This window comes from Macaca mulatta, chromosome 15, assembly GCF_049350105.2.
Source record: "Macaca mulatta isolate MMU2019108-1 chromosome 15, T2T-MMU8v2.0, whole genome shotgun sequence".
In the NCBI taxonomy this organism is placed as follows: Eukaryota; Metazoa; Chordata; class Mammalia; order Primates; family Cercopithecidae; genus Macaca; species Macaca mulatta.
The window spans coordinates 94511179-94519884 of record NC_133420.1 but is presented as its reverse complement, the minus strand read 5'-3'; positions in this window follow the sequence as shown (position 1 = coordinate 94519884).

Here is an 8706-nt window from a genome sequence, read left to right as displayed (position 1 = left end):
CCTGGCCAGAAATTAATTTTAAAAAGATAAAATTGAACTGGCCCCCCCTTATGAAAGTGCTGCCCTGTTCTTATCCTTGCTGGGCATTGTGTCTTGTTGTTTAAAGTATTATGCCCCAAAATCATTTGGAAAAAAACAAAGTTAGGTCCCTTTGTTTTTCCATATACCCAAATAAATTCTAAGTAGGTAAAAGATTGAAATGTAAAAATGTAAGATCATAAAAGAAAATTTGAGTGAATATATAATCTTAGGGAGAGAAAGAACTTTCATGGCATGATACCAAAGGTAGAAATCACACAAAGAAACACTGATTACAAATAGTAGCTAACATCTATTGAGGGGTTACTCTGTGCTGGGCCATGTTTTGAGGATGTGTACTATCTCATTTTGTTCTCACATGAAGCCTATGAAGTAAGTGTTATTATCACCGTTTAATTATCATCTCATTTAAACGATTGTTCCTCATTTGCCTTCGTGGAACCACTCAGCTAATCCAGGTGCCTCCCTAATCCTACCAAAAATCCTGGAAAAGGGTCTGCTTCTTATTCTCTGGGAACAAAAGGGCATAGATTTTGCACTTGAGAGATGAAAGATAATTGAATCCAAACATGAATAGTAGCTCTCAATCACTTGGCAGTTAGCCATTTTTTCTTTCTTTCCTGCTTTTTTTCCAGTTAGTAGACAAATATGCTTAACCCTCACAGCTTGCATAGAGTTGGGTACAGAGACAGACTGTTAGAAAATTTCCAATTTAAGCCAACTTTTAGTTTAAAATTTACGGGAAGGAAATATTTGTAAAGACCCTATTGCTATTGCCAAAGAGTTTGTGGAACATCACATTTGGTGATGTAATGCTGGAAACCATTCACTCCTCTAATGTTTCATTCATAGTAATTCTCCAAAGTGTTTGTTTTGGCTTATTACTACTATTTAGGTTGGTGCAAAAGGAATTGCGGTTTTTGCCATTACTTTAAAACCGCAATTCCTTTTGCACCAACCTAATAAAAATGTGAAAGAAAAATAAACCTTGCCCATTTCTAAAGGCACTGGTAAATACAAACTACTGTCATTGACAAGCCTTGGCATGGTAAAAACACGTAATTTCCAAATCTGCTACATTCCGGTGCATAAATGAATAATTAGGAGTTATGAGTGGCTCCCTGATGGGAAGAAAATTTTTGGGATTACTGACCACAAAAAGAAAAATTTCAAAATTTCCAGTATTTGTTACTTTAGGTTGCTTTCCATCTCTGGGAAATCTACTCTTACCAGAACTAGAGACTGTTTCCAAGGAAAAAAGGAGAAAAAAAGAAGATGCCACTTCGAAAGACATTTTTGCTTCATCCTTCAAATAGCCACATGGGGAACATGCAGCAGTTTTCTTATTAATAGGTGTTCAAAGCATCTTGTGTTTCTCAACACCCAGACTAGAACTCTCCTGGGAACTAGACTGAAAAACTTACCACCTAACTGTAGTTTGCTCAAGTGGGCCCCAGGAAAAGTTGCCGAACTGAGGAATCAGTGAATCTCAGGGGTGTTTTTGAATTCTAAACCCTGAGACCAAATGGGTAAGTATTGGAGTCCTAAGTTATTTATTTTCTTATTCTTTACACATTTTTGTAGGTAATTTTGTAATATCAGGGGATTATTTAATGACTCTACTGTACATTTCTTGGAAGAAATACTCTATTGATATTTAGGATACTGTTGGGTGTTGGGTGAAGACTCATTACTTAATGACATGGAGTAAATTAAGAAAAAGTGTGCCATCCACATAATTAACAGCAGAGACATAATGTAATACTCATTTGAAAAAACTTTTAATTTGAATAATTGCTTGAAGACCTAACTGAACACTAGATTACTATTGTGACCTGGAAAATGGAGAGAAATATGTTGGTTTTCATACTCTAAGAACCACATGCCATTTCTAAATGATCACATATTTTAATAGCTTGACTGTAAGTAAGTGTCATTCTAGATTATCAGAGATCATTGGCCAATTCCAAAGGTTCCTTGAGTATGTTTAACTTCTAGACTTTTGAAGGGGAAGCTGTTGGGTTTGTTTATTTCATTAAAAAATAATATTTATTCTATTTCCTCATTAAAAAGTAATACATGTTCACTGAAAAGCATTAGAGAGAAACACTGAAAAACAAAGGGAAAAATATAAGGATTATGTATAATTCTTAGAGATAACTCATATTAACATTTTGGTGTTAACAATTTGCTTTCTAGTCAGTTTTTTCCTATCTTTTTTATTGTTTTAAAAATTACACAAGAAATATTTCTCATTATAAAAAATTGAGACAATATAGAACAAAATGTAGAAGTCACCCCCTATTATGGTCTAAATTGTGCCTCCCTAAAATTCATGTGTTGAAATCCTAAGCTCCAGTTCCTCAGAATGTGATTATTTGGAGATAGGGGCTTTAACAAGGAGATGAAGTTTAAATGAGGGCTTTAGGGTGGACCCAATCTGATGACCTTGTAAGAAGAGAAAATGTGGGCCGGGCATGGTGGCTCAAGCCTATAATCCCAGCACTTTGGGAGGCTAAGGTGGGTGAATCACCTGAGGTCAGGAGTTTGCCACCAGCATGGCCAACATGGTGAAACTCCGTCTCTACTAAAAATACAAAAATTAGCCAGGTGTGGTGGTGGACACCTGTAGTCCAAGCTACTTGGGAGGCTGAGGCAGGACAATTGGTTTATCCCAGGAGGCGGAGGTTGCAGAGAGCCAGGATCATGTCACTGCACTGCAGCCTGGACCACAGAGTGAGATTCCATCTCAAAAAAAAAAAAAAGAAGAAGAAGAGAAAATGCGGATCCACAATGGAAAATGTGGCCTGTGCACTCACACAGGGAAGGCCATATGAGGACAGAGCAAAGTGGCCAGCAGAGAGGCCTCAGAAGAAACCAAGTCAACTGACACCTTCATTTTGGGCATCTAGCCTCCAGCCTGAGAAAATAAATTTCTGTTGTTTAAGCCACCCAGTGTGTGTATTTTGTTATGGTAGTCCTAGCCCTTTATTCCACTGTTCTCTCAAGAGGTAACCATGATCCACACTGTTGTTCCAGACTGACTTCTTACGTTTTTGCACACACAGAGTCATCTATAGGAAGTTTCTTTGATTACACAGGTGAGACCATATTCTAAATATGGCTCTGTGACTTGCTTTTTTCATTTAACAGTATACCATAGACAGCTTTCCACATCCATATCTGTAGAAAACTACCCACTACGTTCCTACTGAAGACTGCTTAGTTTTCCACTGTATGAATGTACCATGATTTATTTTAACCATTACATTATTGAGCATTTAGATGTTTTAAATGTTTTATTTTATCATTAATGCTGAAATAAACATCCTTGTACGTTTGTGGTTGGGCTCCTCTGCTAACATATCTGTAAGAATGATCCTAGAAATGAAATTTCTGGATCAAAAAGTATATGCATTTAAAATTTGAAAGTCTTTGTCAAATTACCTTCCGTAAAGACTTAATTTCCAATCCTACTGATATATACGAGAGTCTCTGTGTCCCCATTCAGTCATTCAGGTTTTTTTTTTCTGTCTTATTTATGGGTGTAAGCATATGTGTATATAGGTAGGTAGATAAATAGATTCTTAAAAATCATATTAGAATTCTACTCTGCATATTTTTTTGAAATATTGTTTGAGAATTTTAATAATAAATAGTCTTTTCCCCATGAAAAGAAAACTTTGTCCTCATTTTCATTCTTTCTGTTTGGAATCATTCTTTAGGGAAATCCTGTATTAACCACTGTATTGTCAACTGTGGTACTTGTGAATTTAGAGCAACCTGAACATAGTTCTGAAAGTTGTGTCTCCTGGATGGAGGGAAAAATCGGAATGCTCTTTTTCTGGAAATGAGTGAGCAAGTGCTTTGAAATGTGTGCTAAGGTGCCCTGCTGAGTGAACTTTCAGTTTTCTTTTGGAACCAATTAAAATTATTAAAATAGTATTCAAACCCAGTAGGCTAACTAAGTGCTTGTTAAATTGCATTGCAATATGTCTGTAGTTAAACCAGAATGAGTACTAATAGGACTTTTTCTGCATAGACCTGAGAGAATTTTACCCTATTGGGGGGTGGGAATGATCTCTATGAAGTAAGAACAGACTTTGGTGGGGTTAATGCCTCCTTTTTACCTTCCTATTTGGAATATATTTTTTAAAATTCCAAGAAAAAATGATCAGAAAATAAAGTTAAGTGAGAGTGGTTGTTCCTTACTTAATAAGTGTGGAAAATTTAATCTGAACTCAGTCTAACCAATATTTGTTATCTCTTACCATGTGTAAGATACCGTCTAATACATTGTGAGCAATAGAAAGAAGGCACCATGGTGGCTGCCTTCAAATTGTTCATGCTTTAGTTCAGTGATGCAAACCTGGCATCAGAAGCAACTGAGAAGCAGTTTTAAAATAGATTTCATGGGCCGGGTGCAGTGGCTCACGCCTGTAATCCCAGCACTTTGGGAGGCCGAGGTGGGTGGATCACCTGAGTTCAGGAGTTCGAGACCAGCCTGGTTAACATGGTGAAACCCCATCTCTACTAAAAATACAAAAAAATTAGCCAGGCGTGGTGGCAGGCGCCTGTAATCCCAGCTACTCAGGAGGCTGAGGCAGGAGAACCGCTTGTACCTGGGAGGTGGAGGTTGCAGTGAGCAGAGACCACGCCATTGTACTCCGTCCTGGGCAACAAGAGTGAAACTCCGTCTCAAAAAAAAGAAAAGAAAAGAAAAATATATATATATATACACACACACACATATATATACACACACACACACATATATATCATACAACATATAACCATGGTTGAAATCATGCTGCTATAAAGACACATGCACACGTATGTTTATTGCGGCACTATTCACAATAGCAAAGACTTGGAATCAACCCAAATGTCCATCAGTGACAGACTGGATTAAGAAAATGTGGCACATATACACCATGGAATACTATGCAGCCATAAAAAAGGATGAGTTTGTGTCCTTTGTAGGGACATGGATGCAGCTGGAAACCATCATTCTCAGCAAACTATCGCAAGAACAGAAAACCAAATACCGCATATTCTCACTCATAGGTGGGAACTGAACAATGAGATCACTTGGACTCGGGAAGGGGAACATCACACACCAGGGCCTATCACGGGGAGGGGGGAGGGGGGAGGGAATGCATTGGGAGTTATACCTGATGTAAATGACGAGTTGATGGGTGCTGACGAGTTGATAGGTGCAGCACACCAACATGGCACAAGTATACATATGTAACAAACCTGCACGTTATGCACATGTACCCTAGAACTTAAAGTATAATAATAATAAAAAAAGAAAACCTATATAGCAGTAGCTACCAGAGCTAAACGTAAGCCTATTTGTTGACCTAGCAATTTTATTCCTATGTATGTACCTAATAGAAATGCATACATGCTTGCACCAAAAGATATGTATATGAATGTTCAATGCAGCACTATTTGTAACAGCCTCTAATTGGAAACAAACCAAATGTTCATCAACAGCACAGCAATGACAATGAATAAACCACAAATATAGTGACCAGATGAATTTCACAAACATGATGTTGAACAAAGAAAACCAGGTACAAAAAAAGTATAGATTGTATAATTCCATTTAAATGAAGATGAAAAAAAGGCAAAACCAATCTATGCTTCTAGAAGTCAAGATGCTGGTTAACCTTGGGGGAAGAGGCAGAATCTGGAAAAAGAACATGAAAGGGATTTGGAAGTGCTAGTATGTTCTGTTTCTTGATCTGCTCAGTTTCATAGGTGCGGTGACTTTGTGAAAACTCTTCTTGCTGTATACATATGATTTTTACATTTTTCTGTATATAGTGTATCTATTTTTAAAATTAACATTAAAAGTGTACAGATTGGGAAAATCCTATCCCAGACCCACCAAATTAGAATATCTACCTAAAATGTAACTATTTACATAAGGGGCTCCAGGATTGTAGTTTAAAAAGCTCCCCAGGGATTCTGATGCATTTGGGTACAAGTTTTTGGGAACGGCTGCTTTTGTGAAGACAGCATTTTATCTCTCCTTCCCAAGATCTCATCTCTGCCCTTCTTTTCTTCTATATATTTTTTACTTAGGCCAATACAACAGAATAGAACATCTCTGCCTTTCTACCAAGGACGGATCTTTGTAGAGATCATTAATGCATTAGGGGTTCATTATGGCACTATTCAGAGAAAGGCATTGGAAGCCCACCACATTCACTTCCATGGCCTCTGCACTTAAGGATTATCTGCTTTGTTGTTCCTCCCAGGTGAGTTCATCAGCTCATGTTCATGACCTTTTTGGGGGACATTTGTAAGCACCTTTGCAGCCTTCAGTAGATAACTTTGAAGGAGACATTCTGAAAGATTGGACTCCCTGGCCGGGCGTGGTGGCTCATGCCTGTAATCCCAGCACTTTGGGAGGCCGAGGCGGGTGAATCACGAGGTCAGGAGTTCAAGACCAGCCTGGCCAAGATGGTGAAACCCTGTCTCTACTAAAAATACAAAAAAATTAGCTGGGCATGGTGGCACGCGTCTGTAATCCCAGCTACTCCGTAGGCTGAGGCAGAGAATTGCTTAAACCTGGAGAGGCAGAGGTTGCAGTGAGCCGAGATTGCGCCACTGCACTCCAGCCTGGGTGACAGAGCCAGACTCAGTCTCAAAAAAAAAAAAAAAAAAAAAAAAAAGATTGGACTTCCTGTGGTCCAGAAGGAAGTCCAATCAATGGAAGTTTAGAGCTGGTGAAATTCGGTTATTAATATTAATGTCATTATCTTTTTTAATAAAGGTGAATGAACGAAGGCTGAGCTGTTTTAGATTGTTTTTTAGAAAAAGTCTCAACATTAGGGAACTCATAAAAAGAATGCCGACTTCTTTACAAAGAAAATTTCAGGTCAAACTCCCCTCAAGCTCAGGCATTGTATCCTGCACTTTTTTTTAGTAGTACCCACATAACCTGGAACAGTATACATAGTAGGTGCTTAAAGAAAAACTTAGAGTAAAATTTGTTGTTGATTCCATTCTCTTGTGGCATAAAGGCTTAGAAGGCATTTTAGTGTAAAACTGTGGTTTCTTCTTGCAAAGCATCAAATTCTTCTCTTCTGTGACTCATACTAACAGGAAGCCTGATTAAAAAACTCTTCAGTGGTAATTCGAATGTGTTATTTTATTACTTAAAAATGCAGTAGATTCACTAACACTGAAATCAGGTATGGCCAAGGCTGAAAAACAACAGAGAGAAGTGAAGCATTTTCTTAGAGGACTGTGGTGAAACTTGCCCCTTTTGAACTTTTATTTTATTTTCTTTAATCACAGCACTGGTTATAAATGAGGCAATAATTATATAGTGGACTGATATTTTGGAAAAATGTGTCTACCTGCTTTGAAGATGATTTCCAAGTGAGTTACAATTCTTTATCATCAGGACTAAATTGCCTACAATAGGCTTTTATATTTGTATGCAGAACAGATATAAAATCTGTTGCATTGGTGCATCTGGAAAATGCACCAATTAGATATACTTTCCCCCTCCCCGTCAACCCGAGTAACACTATGAGTTTTTGAGTTTGCTGTGTTTACTTACCTTGTGAAAGAGGAAAACTTCTGTTACTCTCTGAGAATTTGAAAGCATATTGATAATTGGAATGAGCAAGAGGAGGAATGACATTGCTAGATTTTTGTTTCTCTTGAGAAGTCAGTGAGTAATGTGGGTGTGTCACTTTCATTGGATTTTGGTCTAAAAGTGTTTGCCCTGAATATTTTTGAAATTTTTACTACAAATACAATAAGTTACTGCTTAGACAACATCTCTGGAATGAATTACAAAATTAGACATATAAAATAAAAACTATTATACCGACATCGGTTTTTTTTCTCTTTTTTTTTTTTTTTTGAGATGAAGTCTTGCTCTGTTGCCCACGCAGGGCTCACTATGGTGTAATCTCGGCTCACTGCAACCTCCACCTCCTGGGTTCAAGCGATTCTCCTGCCTCAGCCTCCTGAGTATCTGGGATTACAGGCACACACCACCATGCCCAGCTAATTTTTATATTTTTGGTAGAGATGGGGGTTTCACCATGTTGGCCAGGTTGGTCTCGAACTCTTGACCTCAAGTCATCTGCCTGCCTTGGCCTCCCAAAGTACTGGGATTACAGACGTGAGCCACTGCACCTGGCCCAGTTTTAACCTGCTGGCTAAATTGGGAATTAAGTCTTAAATGATAGTGTTGCTTAGACCACACCCACTTCCCCTTCCTTCATCTTTCCTCTCTCGTCCTCTCTTTGATTTCAGAATGGGAGAAAAAGCTGGAGTGAGTCTGTCTACCTCCTTCCTTGTTTTTCAAACATAGTTCCCTGATGAGTGCTATTTGCTGAGTACCTAGGCATTGTACCAACAGAATCTTATTTCACCCACACAGTAACTCTCTGGGAGCTGCTGTTATTGTCCTCATTTTCCTGATGAGAACCCTGAGGCACAGTTTATAAGCAGGGGTCTTGATTTCAACTCAGCTCTGTTTAATTCTCAAATGTTCATTCTTTCCACACATGGGATGCACTCAGTAAACATCTAATCAGTTCTGACTTTTTCATTCCCACACCACAGAGCAGAGGGTCACGTTAGACACAAAATCACGGCCTCTTCAATCCCCTCTGGCTTCGTGCCTAG